A 17,675-nucleotide genomic window follows, 5' to 3' on the forward strand; every position below is an offset into this window, starting at 1 on the left:
AGACTGCCGCCGCATATATGGAGTATTGCTTAGTCACGCGTTAAACGACAAGGAAAACCATAGTCTGGTACATTGTATTCGTATGAAATAAGCGCCCTCTGTCCAGTGACAGTTGAGTTTGTTTTACAATGTAATATTACAGTTACAAATTCGAGTTGTGTAATTTTTAGATGAAACTGTAATTTATGTGGTTGGACACTCACACAAACTCCATAAGGGTTCCTGGCTATAACATTGTAGGCAAGAACAAGATAACAAGTATTGAAGTTCAGAAAGTGTAACAAGTTTTATAAATACTAGTATTAAAACGAGAGTTGTGGAATCAGCTCGCTTAGCAGTGGTACCACTGTACACGACCAACCCACACAACAACACAAAACCTGAGTGAATAAACAGACCGTTTATTAGACAGCCACAGAATCGTATATAAAATAAGTCAACAATAGAATGTTTACAATCACTTATTAGAGAAGATTTACAATCAGTTATAGAGGTACATACACTAGTATGCGAAGAACATTTGATGAACATGATATGGAACCATTACACAAGATACGAGGAGCGTTCAATAGTTTTGCAACTTCAATATAAGACCAAGTCGCACAATATCTTTTGCACTTTTATTTTTCAATATAATCTCCATTCACCTCAATACACTTATTCCATTTGTCACATGCTTTTAATACCACTTTTATAGAAATCCGAAGATTGGCCCTCTAACCACGCCTCTGTGGCAGCATGTATGTCCTCGTCATCCTGGAAGCGTCTTCCACGTAGGGCAGATTTCATTTGCCGCAACAGGAAATAGTCACTGGGGGCTAATCTGGGCTGGGCTCGAATCCATATTCACATATGGCGGCCTGTGCAATTATCGACTTGTGAACCAGAGCGTTGTCATGCAACAGTAGAATACCACATGTTAACATCACACGGCGTTTCTGACGAATAGATTTTCGCAATTCTTTCATTACATTTGCATAATACTGTCCATTGATTGTTTGGTGGCATGTAATCAATCAGTAATATGCCTCTTGCATCCCAAAATATGGTGGTCATTACCTTGCCAGCCGATGGTTGAGTGCGAAACTTCCCCGGAGGCGGAGGATTGGCGTGCTTCCATTACATGGATTCCAATTTAGATTCTGGGTCCCAGTGGTGGATCCATGTTTCATCACCTGTCACTGGACGAGAAAGAAATCCAGCTTCATCAGCAGTATAGAGATCCAGGAGGTCTCGACAACTTTCAGTTCACTGATGGCGATCTTGAGCTCTGAAGTTTCTAGGTACCCATCTTGCAGATACCTTGGATATACCAAGATGCTCATGAATAATGGTTCCAACTGTTCCAACTAATATTTGGAATTCCCTAGAAAGTTCAGACACTTTCACTCGTCGGTCAGGCAAAATTCTTCTTTCTATACCAGCAATGGTTTCCGGTTGGGTGGCATCTGAAGGCCTGCCTGACCTTGGGTCATCGCCTATGGACTCCCTACTCCTTTTAAACAGTAGAGACCAACGTCAAACTGTGGAATAGTCAGGAGCATCCTTACCCATCACTTTACACATGCGATCATGGATTTCGTTTGCTTTGCATCTCTCCTTGGTAAGGAATTTAATTACAGCACGTTGTTCATGTTTGAGAGAATCCATGATTGCGACCACCCTCAGGTGAATGAAGCCATCACATCTAATTTAATGCTATGTCTGGAACTTGTTATGACACGTGTCAACCTGATGTTAGGACTAGTGTCACACCTGCCACAAGTTGACATTGTTTGTGTAACACAAATGCCCAAGTTGCAAAACTTTTTGAACGCCCCTCGTATGTACAACGTTAGTCACGATACATATTTAAAGGCACACAACGTAATACAACAGTTTACCTATGATTGAATAAAGTAAACCCGACAAACTCTAGCTAATACATTAGTGAGCATTCACACAAGATACATTCAGTTCAGCCACAAAACATAGTCCAAACAGTAAACAACGTAGTACAGTTAACCGAGTTGGCATAATCTATACACAGAAATAGTACAATGGGAATATCTAAGATATACACTCAGTTACTAATTAAACTTGCAGGTATTGCCAAGGGTAATCGCATATAGTTAAGATTTAACATAGTACAAAATTGTAAGGTTTCTTACCTGAGTGAATAAACAGTCAGTTTATTAGACAGCCACAGAATTATTGGTGACTGTCTGTCCGTATTTATACCTATTCTGGCAACTACAGATAATCTCATTGATTGATTAAAACTGACGATAAAGTTGTTATTGCGAACTTTAGTATCGCTATCTGGACAGAATTATATAATTTAGTTTGACCGAGGCATTGATGACAAAGGTGTTTATGAGTAAGAATAGTAAGAATAATAGATTACCAGTTTCTAGTATGCAACGAATGTAAGGGTTTGATAAGGGTGGATGATAAAGATATTAACGTCTGACTCTATCTGACCAGCACCATGAGAGATGCGGGTCCTGTCCGTTATGCGTTATCGGGCTTACCCTTGGCAGTCTAAAGATAACAGAACGTGGTCGGTAGTAGCAATATTACCTTAGTTCACAATTCCCAACTCTCAATATGTGACATTTAACGTGATAAAATATTTGTCAAGCTTTGTTCATTTTCCCCAGGTTAATAGTAGTATGACAATCCAGACAACGTAGTTTTAAATAAGTAAATGATCCAACTAAGCACTAAGCTAAATTCCTTTAAACTCTATCCCTGGCAATCTTTTCTAAATGTGTTCTAATGTTACCAAACTAATGACCTAACCTTTGATATTGCGAATCTATGTAAACCAACTTTCTTATGTTTCCTAAGCTAAAGGTGTAACGGGCATAAGGTAAGACCCCAACACTCTGCATAAGTTATGAATTGACAAAGAAAATACAACGACAATACAGCGAACCATATAAGGGCTCACTGCTTACGGGCTCACTGCTCACTGCGGTATTCTTCAAATTATATGTCACTTATAAAGGTGATCTTCTGTACCTGAAATAATGCTGTGGTTGTTTTCTAAAGGGACCTAATACAAAGCAAATATACCGCAGAACGTAAAACAATATTGACCAACTCACTCACTAATGGAAACCAGAAGTAACAGAGGATGTTATTCCATACCGATTATTACATACTATAATAAACTAGTCATCCAAACTAACTAAATATTAAATAACTAGAGGATATTTATGTCAATTATATCCATGCATAAATGAATAAATTAAATGTTTTTTTAATTAAGAATCTAACCCTGCAGAAATAGGATTGAGCCAATTGGCAAATCCTGTCATAGTTATTTAGGATGCTATGTATTCTTGGGCCGACGGACAAATTTGCTGAAATGGTTAATAGATGCAGCTAATCTTTCCATTTTGTGAGCTTCACTCGTCTGTGTACTTCTTTTCTCATTTTCTTTTCATAAACTTGCATAAAATATTTCATTAAATATAAAGGACAGCCTCCATACAAACAAACTATACAGAATTGTTCTATGTCAAATAGTTTGATTCGGGTGATATCGGGAATTTCGTGTCCATATCGCCGCAGATAGCCGCAGATCATCCGCGACTTATAACCCACGTTTGCTGAAATCCTCATTTTAAGCCTTGATTGGGCAGGAAGTACCTCTCTATAAACATTCACTTCAGCGGAGATACCGTAGTCAAATCAGAGACAAGTAGTTGTGGTTGGCCAACCAAAATAGAGTATCACAACTAAAGTGCTAAACGATCATACATTGTTGACAAGCCCATTATGTTGTCATATTAAAGGTATTCCACTCTTTCCATAGCAAAACGTTCCTCGTCAGACTTAAGCAATTTGTACTTAGCGACCTCCACATCTCTCTTGCACTTTACAAACCATGTCACCAGTTCCTTTCCTAAGGCATTGCATAGATCCTCATTCTTTTCCAGCTCATCCAGAGCTTCTGCCAGGGAAAGAGGGAGAGATTTGTCGTCCTTTGTTTTCCCCGGGGGTGGGCACTCCATCTTTTTAATGACGCCGTCCAGTCCAGCAGCAATGGTAGACGCCACTACGAGATACAGATTGCTATTTCCGCCAGGTAGACTGTTCTCAAGGTATGTTCTTGAAGGTCCATCGTTTTTTGCGCGAATGCATGCATATCGGTCCTCTATTCCCCAACAGATGGTTGACGGATAACCAAATATACCCAGGTTCCTATAGCAGCTGGGTTTGCAAAGGCACAGAGAGCTTTACTGTGTTTCAGGATACCAGCAATCCATCTTTTGGCGACTGTAGAAAGCTTGTCTGGAGAACATTCGTCATAAAATATGTTTACACCAGATCTATTCCATAGCGAAAAATTGAAATGTGTGGAGAGCCCCATCCGATTATAGTATGGATGGGACATGAAGATGATTTTAAAACCCTCCAAATCAGCCATTTCCAAGAGACCTTCCCGCAGGCTAAAGGCCATATCCGGGCTCTCGATTCCATATTTGGGTTTTGTAACAGCTTCATAAAGCCCAGATCCCATTTCGACATGATACCTTTCAACATTTATCTTGGATTGTTGAAAATGCCTATCAAAGTGGAATAACAATTTGCTATGTTTGTTAAATACCCTGTTGCTGTACACATCTCTTCCTGCAAACACTGGCTCCATGGTGTTATTGTCAAGGAGTTTGAATTCAATCTCATGACCGGAATACAAATCAAATCCAAGATCACCCAACCTCTGAAGCTGCTGTCTTGCAGCATACCGAGGGCACGCATCTTGTGGGGAGTTGTCTTTCTTCCATCGAGACTCACACAAGACTTCAGCAACCTTCACTCCGTCCGGAGCCCAGGGAATCGACCTCAGTGTGTCAGGGTCAGGAAAGATCAACATATTGCCAATATTATAGTTCTTCTCATGCACTATGGTAGTTATTTCTGTTCTCGGGCCAAATACCAAAGTGTCTGCAAAGAAACGAAGGTACATCATGAATTGTGCGATAAAGACTAAAACGCCTGTGATCCTAAAAAGGACACTGAACGAGTATTAAGTATCCTGGCATAGCTAGAAGTGAGTGGGGCTTACTGAGATAATAATTATCATTGATGCCTTTACCTTTAAACAGTCAATGAATATTTCCTTGCATTGTTAAACATGATGACAAGTCCCAACATCATTTCCAATATTCATGTGTCACTTACATGTATTTCTGCACAATATCTTTTGGAATGAGGTGCCTCTATCCTTAGTTTCGACATCGATGTATTGCCATCCGGCCATGGAAATTTGCAAAACACGATATTGCGATAAATCATTACATACCTAATGGTCATACATTTCCTTGAATACTCAATGTCATCCCTAATGGTCATATTTCTATAAGAACACACAATGTCATCCCCAATGGTCATACTTTTACAAGAACACACAATGACATCCCTAATAATCATACTTCTACAAGATCACTTAACGTCATGTCTAACGGTCATACTTTTACAAGAACACTCAATGACATCTCCAATGGTCATACTTCTACAAGAACATTCTATTTCATCCCTAATGGTCATACTTCTACAAGAACACTCAGTGTCATCCCTTATACTCATACTTCTACAAGAACACACGATGTCATTCCAAAATGACAATACTTCTACAAGAACACACGATGTCATCCCCGGTGGTCTATCTTCTACCAGAACACACAATGCATCTCCAATGGTCTGTCTTCTAACAGAACACACGATGTCATTCCTAATGGCCATACTTCTACCAGAACACACGATGTCATCCCTTATGGACATTGTTCTTCAAACACACAATATCTCCGCAACAGTACAATCCTCATAGCTCATAATTCAACCCCAGTATGTTACAGCTTATGTTTGTAATGAATATATAATTTGTCCCCGTCGCTATATGTCTTAGACATTGCCGACGCAACGTTACATTTTCGTTCATAGTTATGTACTTACCTTGGCACAAATCCAACCCATCGTCCATGTATTCGGTGGCATAGCGACCAGCTATCACTTGACCACGATTCATGCCATTCAGGTCACAGAGGGCAAACTGCACATAGTCGTATTTACAAATCTCTTTTTGTATTTCCTCAAATTTCGACATTGCCACTGTGGCTAGCCTGCAAAAGTGGATCATATATTATTAAAAGGTGGAGATTATGTATTATGTACGTTTTTTACATCAGTATTTGATGACAGATTTCACCCGTGGGATGATGGGTAGAATGTATCCCCAGCACCCTTTTCTTGTCAAAAGAGTTATTCCGGGTTTGAATGGTTCCCAAACAATCTATGCGCTGGTCGTAAGGAGTTATTTAATGGATCGGTTGGTCGTTGTTCATGATATCAACTGCTGGCTTGTCTGGCCCAAATTCGATTATTTACAGGCCACCCTCATTTAACTAGAATATTGATGAGTGCATACACACACGATAACAAATTGAATATATTGCTCATCTGTATTCAACAATATTCCATTTATATCACAGAGGCCTGTAATTTAGTCTAGATCCGACACACCAATGACTGTTGTCGTGAGCAACGTCCAATTCAAGCTATATCGCGACAGTCTGCTCCTTCTACTCTGTATTATCAAGTAATGACCTGAAAAAACGCATGTATCAATTGACGATTACAAAACAAATGTTTGGGCCGAGACATATAAAACTTAACATGCTTGCTCAACCGTCATTGAATGCAACAACACCAAATCTATCGACATAAGAAATTAAACTGATGCAGTTTCAGTTCAAAAGACTAGCGTGCAAGTGAACTGGTCTTTTAGCATCGCTTTAAACAGTATTTCAGTTATATCACTGTGTGTCAGCTTAATGTGTGAGGAAAGCCCAAAGGGATGCAGGTCTCAGACGTTTTCCACTTTGGCGAAACCCACGAGCACGGGCATGGTGCCGACAAACCTAGAAACATAATCGGGGAAACTAGAATTCGACCCCGCAATCATAGGTTCCTGGTGTGCCCAAGGGACGCAACATCAAATGAACGCATTGCATCCAAAGTAACAACAAATACATGCATAGAAACGATTTGCTATATTTCAATAAAATGTGTGCTCAAATTGTACAAGAATTTATTGCACATCTTGTGAGATGCGACTAAATGTGAATACATACTCTTCACAAAAAGTAGGGGATCATGAAATATGTTAATACCAAGTATTAGAACAAAAATGCTATACAAGAACGTTTATGTCTGTAAAACTTTACACCAAAACACATCCCATAGATTTTACGTGCCCTGCGTCATTCCTGATTTTGACACTTTCAAGGAAGGTCGACTAATTTCCGTAAACCATTAGTTCTGTCAATCTTATTGATTCTGCTTTTCATACAGTTGTGATTGACTTGATTTCATTTATTTTTTTGTGTATGAATAAGCAATGGGGCGTCTGCAAAGCGAGGAGCGTCTACAGGCTATTTGCATACTAGAAACAAGGCAATCGCCTCTCTAGGATCAGAAGTCTATGGAACAGGTACCCAAAGGATCCAAAATGTAGGCGATCGACGCCAGGGAGTTCAGGGCGTTCAAGGTCTACGACAAAAGTACAGCGTCGACTGTTCCGAAACCAGGCTCAACAAAATCGAACTCAAACAGCGAATCGAATTGTTGCAAACTTTTATCAGGCCACTGGAGTACGAGTCACAGGTCAGACAGCATACACACAGCTCCACCCTACGTCCACGTTTTGTGCCGCCCTTTGCAAATCGTCATATGTTGTAAACGCCAATGTTGTACGCAACGTCGAAACTGGGATGATTCTCGATTCTCTTTGCACTTCCTTGATAGACGTTGTCGTGTCTGGCGATGTCCAAATGAGCGTCAAACCGATGTCGTCATGAGACCTCATGACAGATTTGGCGGTGCATCGGTTATGGTGTGGGGTGGCATCACTGTGGCTAAACAAACCCCACTCCATATTGTGCAAGGTAGAGTTACTGGACTGTACTATCAGGACAACATACCGACACCCTTTGTTGTCCCGTTTGCACCGTATGTGGGTCGACATGTTGTTTTTCAGGAAGACAGCGCCCGTGCTCACCATTCCCGAATCGTCCATGCTCACCAGCAGCACAACATCCACAGAATGCCATGGCCAGCAATGATCCCAGACTTTCCCCCATTGAAAACGACAACGACCACGTTTCTATGAGCTGCAGAAGGAATGGGACTCCCTTAAGTCGCCATTTGGGACACTCATACGGATATGACTGAATGTTTGACAAATAGTGGTGCATAACGCACTACTGATTCAAAGACGTCAAATTTCCTATCTTACCCCGATCGTCCTTCAAGATCGTTGACGGTCTTCACATCTACTGTCATACGTCTCTCCTGGTTACAGTATGTCCCAAATTCGTTCACTGGTATCATATAACAATTACTAGAAACTAATATGTCATACAATTTTGGAAATGTTAATATATTTCCGAGTATCCCCCTTCTTTTTGAAGAGTTTATCTTGAATCAGTATTGTTTTAATTAACCATTTATTAACAATGACTACGCAACGTTCAGCAATATTAACTGCACTACGAGATCTGGTCTTCCTGTTTTGGCTACTAATTGTCCAGTTCACAAGTAATCATTACTATGCTGAAATTGTCTATGAACTGGATATGTAAAAGCCCGAATTGCAACAATAACAAAATAAAAATGTGTGAGTGAATGTTGTTCAACGCCGCGGTTAAACATTCCATCTCAGTTTGTTTTACCTTTCAAGTGAGTGTGTGCAGTTTTACACTGCTTTAGATAATATTCCAGAAATATCACGCGGATTTCCCTTTCAAATTGATGTATATCTCATTTGTTTAACTCCGCAATTTTAACGTTGCATCTCAGTTTGTTTTTTGAGTGAGTATGGTTTTACGCTGCTTTTCGTAATATTCCATCCACCGTTCAAGCAATTCCATAAAAACGTAACTCTAATGTAATGTTCAAGTTGAAACCAACCGAGTAAAAACTCAGTAACCAGTCGACCGGAGATACATTCATCTGGACTGTTTTTCATGTCAACATTCATGTCACGCCTGACTCACTTTAATTATAGTCTGGAAGGTAATTAAAGGTACCGACGTTTACTACAATATCTGAAAAACTATTGGACCTACTCCAGTCAAAGCTGGTATGAGATTATTAAACAGTCATACATAACTGGATATTACATTTAAAGGCAATCGGTGCATGAAAAAAATATCTGTCTATTTAGCTATCACTATATTTCATCAACAACCAGACCTGTTCGTCACGGGTGGAACGAGCATTGAAACAGCCATCTGCATAATGCTACCCCTGCGTCACAGGGCCATATGACACAGTTGAAGCAATCAACTCAACTCGAAAGGGTGCACGGGAATCACGCACGTTGAGAAGCCCAACGCTAACACCGTATTCGTGCGTGCGTAACGTTCTCTTCAGTGGCGACCCAGGTGCGGATAGGATAGGAGGCGGAAGAGTCATGGTTCGAACAAAATGTTTTGGACTTGGCCAATCTTACCATGGCATTGTCAATGGCAACATGACAGCTGTTCGGTATCCCTTGAAATTCTTGCTACAATATTTGTTACATTCATGGTTCAACGACCTAGACATGACAGGATAGGAAGCGTCACCTATGGTTTGGGGAGTGAGTGAGTGTGTGTGTATGGTGTTACGCCGCTTTTAGCAATATTCCAGCAATATCACGGCGGGGGACACCAGAAATGGTCTTCACATAAGGTCTACCCGACCGCCCCACCAATGGATTGGGCTGAGCTAACCTTCACACTGCCACTGAGAGCTGTTCGGTAACCGATAAAATTCTTACTCCAACATTTGTTCAATTCATGGCCCAGCGGCCTTGACACGACATTCCACCACGATGACGCTCGGCCACACGTGACTCGTGTCTGTATTGGATGTCAATGTAATATCGTTTGCCAGCATGTTCACCAGATTCATGCCCTATCGAACACCTTTGTGATGAATAAATATAGTGAGAACGACATATGATGTATACTAGATAAATTCATGCACATGCACATGCACATGCACATGCACATTCGGAAATCTGTCACTTGGTTTGACTTTACTTGCGTTTGCATGTGATTGTGACGGGCGCCACCGGTGGAGCAGCATGCTCATGGTAGGATCAGAATCGTAAAAATCGATTTCTCATGACTATGGAAGGGGTTTTATCGTGTTGATTACTGTCACATATTTATTAATGCTATGCCATTGTGTTTTGATTATTCTAGATTTTGTAAAACAACACTCGACATGTTTGGGTACATGCTCACCACTCGTCATGATATAGCACATTGCTTTACACGTCAGATCATTTTGACTCTCAAATACAGCGACACGTCTTAAACGTGGTTATGACTTCTTCCAGACGATGTCATATAACAAATAAGAACTAAAGTGCTCTAATTAAGGATTCATTAATTCGGAAATTTGATTATCTGGACGGTTTCACTGGACACGGTATCGTCCGGATTAACAGGGTTTTCACTGTATCCAATATTAATGATTATAGACTTATTATATTTCCCACTACACTGTTATCACGATTTCATCTTCTTTTACACAGGGTACAGATATAGATCTATATTTCCCACTAAAATAGTTACAAACTACTCTTATGTGCATCAATTCAAACATTCAGTAAGCTTCAAACCCATTTGAAACATCTGAAAATATTCTGTCTCGACTATTAAAGTAGCAACAGTTTCTTACCTGAGGATCTGTCCGTGTGGTGCTCTGCTGTGCAAGCGGAATACAACGTATAAATAAGAAAGGACAAACAAGACGGGAATGTGGTTATGCGGGTACGGGGGAATGAAGCATTACCGTCGGGGGCTTGGAAACTGCACCAGTAACCTAGTTTGACGTTGTACCGCACACGAATAATCATAGTCCCGGCATCCTAGTTCATGATGTTCCCTACGCATTGCACTGCCGACCCGTGAAGATCCTGGGTAGAATAGGTCTTCAGCAACCCATGCTTGCCGTAAAAAGGCGACTATGCTTGTCGTAAAAGGCGACTAACGTGATCGGTTGGTCAGGCTCGCTGACTTGGTTGATGCATGTCATCGATCCCAATTGCGTGGATCGATGCTAATGATATTAATCACTGGATTCTCTGGTCCAGACTCGATTATTAACAGACCGCCATCATATAGCTGGAATATTGCTGAGTGCGGCGTAAAGCAACAAACCAAGCAACCAACCAACATTGCACTGCAACTGATAATCATCAACGAGGAGCCTGTCCTTCTTATTTCTGTCAGTAGTATTTGTCCGCATCATACCTGTGCCCTTGGCTTTCAACACCTACCAAGATGACATATAAGTAAAATACTGTTTAAAGTGGCTTTAAAATCAGCTCGCTGTCATTAAATGCTCAATGTACTTTGTTCAACTCACTCTCAGATTTAGTGTGTGTGTGCGTGTGCGTGAGTGTTCGTGTGCGTGTGCGTGTGCCTGCGTGCGTGTGTGCGTGTGTGCGTGCGTGCGTGCGTGTGTGTGAGCTGTTCTTGAATTTCTCACTCAACAATATTCTAGCTTTATACGACCGTCTGGAAACAATCGCCATGAGCAACGACCTACACCTTTGGGGCATGGTCGCATGCTATAAACCTAATCACTGAGACTCAACTCCCGTTTGATCGCCTCTTACAAGAACCTGTGAAGGGTGGACTACTTTCAATAAACAAAACATTCAATGTGGTAGCAATATCACTTATTTCCTAAGCAATATAAAACAATTCCCGAAGTGAAGCCAATTAACACTGCGCTAAACACTATTCCAACCTGTTACAATCAGACAGACAAACACTTGATCGTTTTATCACCGAGACTAAGCCGATCTATTAAGTTCATCTCTTTCAACCAGCACAGGTTCGCTGCGGACTTCTTCTAACCAGGACTCTCCGCGGCGTTGTAGGACTTAGGATATCTGATGTGCGTACAAAGTTCAACCAGGACATACTGAGCAGTGATGGGGTTATGCTTCGAACCAGTTGCCTCTTACGACAAGAACACGCGAAGATCCGGGTTAGAATTGCTCTTCAGCTCTTCTATTTAGCTATCACTATATTTCATCAACAACCAGACCTGTTCGTCACGAGCATTCATTGTAACAGCCATCTGCATAATGCTATCCCTGCGTCACAGGGCCATATGACACAGTTAAACCTATCAACTCAACTCGAAAGGTTGCACGGGAATCACGCACGCACGAATACGGTGTTAGCATTAGATTTCATGGCGTCTCAGCGCAAGCATCTTTCCGCTGATACGGAAGGTTTCGTTGTTGAAATATTTAAATACTTTAAGGCTGAAAGTGTAGGACGTTCGCCCTTCTTTGGCATTTCAAAGTACATGAAAAGAACAATTCATGCGTTACAGCTTCCCAAACAAACTGTAGTTAAGATTTTGAACTCTGATAAAAACACATGCTCCCCTGCACATCCCTTAGGGGGCATCTCAAAACAGGATAGGAAATTAAAGTTACTCACAAAAGCTGCTTTCGCGGCCCAACAGAGACGTTGTTGTTAGTAGCAGGATAATGTAGTTACCGACATCAGCACCAGGTCTGTGACTTGGGCACAGCACCGGCATCAGTGTTGTGCCATGTTCTTTAGGTCGGCGAGTGCCGGTGTCACGAAATATATTCGCCCCCAGAATAAAATCTCTACTCGGGGAATTTATACCGGTACAGTTCCGCCCCTCTCGAAATAAACTCTCCCACACCCTACAAAATAAAGTCTCCCCCCAGAATATTTCCTCCCCCGGTCGTTTTATAGATACTTGCCATGCAGTTCAATAGTTGCCAAACACTTCTGATAGAGACGATGTTGAGAATGTGGAATGAAAATGGCTTCACTTTGAGCACTGTGTTTTCTTTAAATACCACAATATGAGACAATAAAGTTGTATAGATATAAAGAATTTAGTAACTTTAGAAGTTCTAGGACAGTTATTAACACGTGTCGTGTCAGCCCTATGACATTCGCGATTGTCCACTTCCAGAAAACATCCTGTGTTGGTTTAACATGAATTAGTAAAGGTTAATTAGGGATGCCCAACACGTTAATTACTGAAAGAAGAGTAGTCAAAATGTTGTCATTTCCTGCCCAGGACATCACACCCCCATACGCTAAGGTCGGTGAGAAACATTCTCATCAAAGAAAACACACAGTCAAGACTGTAGATTCCCGTCGTCTAGCTACAAATCATGTGATGTATTAAAGGTTGAAGAATTTTGAACTGAACTGTCCGAAAGTTTATATCTAAAATTATGGAATTGGATACAGTGATAAAGTCTTACATCAATATGTAGACTCATAAATATTGTATCAAATGGTATATTTGGGATAACACTTTCTTAGTAAAGTACAGATTCTAGGACTTTTTTGGGTTGAGTCCCGTCCGGGATTCGAACCCACACCTGCCAGGGTGAGGCACTTATTCGCCAGCACACAAAGTCAGCGATCTAACCCACTCGGCCACCGAGGCTTCCACTGAAATGAAAGTCCGACAACTGGTAGTCTAGATCACGTACTTTGAGTACCCCCCTGACAAGTGTAAATTGGCACGGCTCCTATGGCCGAAAGCTATGAATAACACAATGCCATTTAGAAAGTGGTCAAATGTATCTAATGGTATATGTGGCCGAGTGGGTTAGATCGCTGACTTTGTGTGCTGGCGATTAGGTGCCTCACCCTGGCAGGTGTGGGTTCGAATCCCGGACGGTGCTCAACCCAAAAAAGTACTAGAATCTGTACTTTACTAAGAAAGTGTTATCCCAAATATACCATTAGATACATTTGACCACTTTCTAAATGGCATTGTGTATTCATAGCTTTCGGCCATGGGAGCCGTGCCAATTTACACTTGTCAGGGGGGTACTCAAAGTACGTGATCTAGACTACCAGTTGTCGAACTTCCATTTTTGTGGAAGCCTCGGTGGTTGAGTGGGTTAGATCGCTGACTTTGTGTGCTGGCGAGTAGGTGCCTCACCCTGACAGGTGTGGGTTCGAATCCCGGACGGAACTCAACCCAAAAAAGTACTAGAATCTGTACTATACTAAGAAAGTGTTATCCCAATTATACCATTAGATACATTTGACCACTTTCTAAATGGCATTGTGTATTCATAAATATTGGTTTTATGTTTCAACGGAGATATGATATTTTCTTATGAAATATCGCGTATTAGTGTAATTTGCATGCTTTACCATTCATTGTTCCATTCTAAACCATGTGAATGTTGTAATATCAGTCAATCGGGTAGGAAAATAATCCAATCCTCGCTCTTTAAAGGACTATGTCAATCATTTTGCAAGTTGAAATGACCCCTGATACTTTATGAAAACTTTATGACAGTTTATGGAGTCAAAACCAATGCTGATTATTCATAAACTTAATGCTTCGTAACATAGGTCTGTGGCCTCTTCAATGCTGAATAAAGATTGAAAATACATCAGTCAGTCAAAGATGAAGGTAACTTTATACATCAGAGTTCTTGAGAATTAGTTCATGTTTTGTTCTTAGACTAACATTTCAACCATCAATTGTGTTCACATGTAGACTCAAACTGGTATATTAAAAACAACAACTGTATTAGAAACAACAAACTCTGTAGAGACTCTTGTCTCTCATCCTTTGTTTGGTATGATTATGTCTTATAACTATTGAAGGATGGAAGGTACAGTTACCAAATAAAATATGCTGAAATATCAATTCGTTATGACCATATTTCATAATCTATTTTTTAAAGTAACCCCCCTTACATCAAAGATAACTATTTAAAGAAAGAAATGAGTTCTCGTGTTTCATGCACACATTTATTCAATAATACCCCTGTTCAACATGATTTCGACTCCCCTTTCTACCTGTTTTCAATCATCTCCCCGAAATTGTATAGGCATGGCGGACAAAATTCTGTTGTGGAAGTGATTTAAATTCATTCCTATCACCTTCAGCACACGATAAAGTCCAGGCATCTGATGTGAGAGATCGACCCTTTTGTCAACCCTTCGTTGATGGACTTATAGAAATGCACTATTTATGCAGTGTGGTTATTTGGGAATTGAAATTTAATTTGTGTGAGTTCATTGGGGTTTGAAGGTTCATACTAAATGATCACACACAGAGTGAAAGTCAATTTTTATAATTTTTATATCACTATTTTATACCTCGAGGTGATGTAGCGCTTGACATATACGTGTGACTTTATGTTTACACTGACAGCCATACAACAACCGGCTGAGCGGGCACGGGTGGCCCAGTCGTCTAAGGCGCCGCAATTCGCTGTGCAGAGTTGCGTCCCTTGGGTACACCAGAAACCTATGATTGTGGGTTCGAATCCCGGGTCGCCCCGATTATGTTTCTAGGTTTGTCAGCACCATACCCGTGCTCGTGGGTTCACCGAAGTTGTAAACGTCTGAGACCTGCATCACTTCGGGCTTTCCTCCCACATTAAGCTGACACGCCGTGATATAACTGGAATATTGTTAAAAGCGGCGTTAAACCCAACTCACTCACTCACACCAGCTGTATCTTGAAATAGAATAGTTCCTTAAAATGAGAGGTGACATGAGCGTATATATGCTCAACTTGCTTTACAGGAACATTTGTTGCAGTTTGTTTACAAGAAATGTATTCAAATAATATAATCATTGGGTGAGAAAGGTCTACCTCTGTAAGTCAGCCATATGTCAAATAGATGCTATGGTAAATTCAATTAATTGCTGTGCACTGGAGCTGTCAGTCCAGACACGGATCGAGTCGATACTACGATAGCGGTTGTGCATTTCTACGTTTTGTTCACTAGGAGGGCTCCTTGTGAGGATACAAGTGTATGATCATGCAGTCAACCTCTCTGGGGTTTCACAATGTATGCTAAAACGCTGAGTTCAAGATTAAACGGTCTAAATGATCAGAAACAACGCTTTTATATGTATTCCTGCAAGGTAATTCCCAGGGGTTTCCCGAGGAATGTGGAAGTAGTCCGTCAGTGTTTATGTCATTTCAAGCATACAGTCTCATGTAAAACGTATGAACGTCAAATTATGTCGTTCATACGCTTATGAATCGTGTAAACTTCAAATTAATACATTATTTTCAGCATGGTAACAATACATCGATCTATACTGTATATAGCTGGATAGCTTCTACACCGATGTTTGATTGGTTGATCCCCTGAACTTACCCCTGAACATGTCCAACCCATTTTCCAGATATTTCGCAGCATAGCGTCGACCAACCACTTGTCCACGATTCCAGCCGGTCAGATCGCAGAGGGATAATCGAACCTTGTCCAATTTAAGGATGTCTTGCTTGACATCTTCGAAGTTTAACATTGTCAAAATGGTGGTGCATAAAAAAACATTATGCCAGTTTGACAAGGATAATGAGACATGTACTTTTAGGAAAATGGTTGCATTACAAAATACTGAAAAACTCAGATGAGTTACTGTAGTAAATTTCATTTTCATGTAATTTAGGATTTTCCTCCCATGCTTGCCGCGAAAGGCGACAATGCTTGTCGTTAGAGGCGACTAAGGCTCGCTGACTTGTCAGGCTCGCTGACTTGGTTGATGCATGTCATCGTATCCCAATTCCGTGGATCGATGCTCATAATGTCAGTCACTGGGTTGTCTAGTCCAGGCTCGATTTTTTACAGACCGCCGTCATGTAGCTTGAATATTGCTGAGTACCGCGTTAAACAACAACAAAAATTAACAGTATCTAATAACAGACGGTACTTCGATGACAGCTGGTATATTTTCTTCGATTCTGTTATTGTTGGTATTATCCAACATTTGATTTTATAAGGCTTTAAATGTTTTACTGTTATCCGCTTTCCACAACCAGGGTCGTTCTGATGATTTCGGTAGGATTTTCAAATCCATTTATGCACTTACATAGCAACGTGCATGCACGCGCGTGTGTGTCTGCTGCCGATTTAAAGTGCTTGCCCACTGAGATACCATGCCGCAGTTTATTTAACATGAATACCCCACTCAGATACAGTATACTGACTCCGAGCCGACCAGGCCTTGTTTTAGCCCCTTAATGCCGAGCGCCAGACAGTTTTAGTAAGACGCGCCCGGGGATCGAACCCCGAACCTTCCGCTCTCCTGGCAGACGCTCTACCACTACACCACGGAGGCGGTCCGACAAATAGCTGTGGAAACTAATTTAATGAACCACGTAAAATCAGTGATCACAGTGATGTCACTCGCGAAAAGGGTAAGCATGTCCTGAGCTAAACAGATATCGAAGAACCAGAAAATTCAGTGACACGAGCGTACCATTACTGATTTTGTTGAAACAAATGAAAACGGTATGTTAAGTTTGACTTACGTCAGCAGTGTACAAGTGCGGAGATCTTGCTCCTTATAAGTAAAGAAAAAGGTTAAGAAATATATTCGTTTTGCAACACCTTTGGGCACAGTTTTAAAGTCGGCGCAAACATTTCTTTTGTAGTTGACTCAGCATAGATAAATGTGACTGAGCTTATGATGGAACTCGGGGTCTTCAGTCCACCTGCTGAAACATCGATCCAGTTCAAGTAAATATAAATTGTAAATGAACGAGAATAACCCGTTTAGATATTCTGCCGAAACAGATTCCACTTAAAGCAAAGTGCAAGTAGCATGTTTGCCGTAAAAGGT

General features: G+C 40.9%; 1 pseudogene; it reads right to left on the reverse strand.

Moving 5' to 3' along the window:
- Positions 1 to 3,779: 3,779 nt before the first annotated feature.
- Positions 3,780 to 6,097, reverse strand: LOC139462084 (glutamine synthetase-like; annotated as a pseudogene).
- Between the last annotated feature and the right edge of the window lie 11,578 nt (positions 6,098 to 17,675).

The sequence above is a fragment of the Haliotis cracherodii genome, unplaced genomic scaffold (assembly GCF_022045235.1).
Source record: "Haliotis cracherodii isolate W230 unplaced genomic scaffold, xgHalCrac1.p SCAF_15, whole genome shotgun sequence".
In the NCBI taxonomy this organism is placed as follows: Eukaryota; Metazoa; Mollusca; class Gastropoda; order Lepetellida; family Haliotidae; genus Haliotis; species Haliotis cracherodii.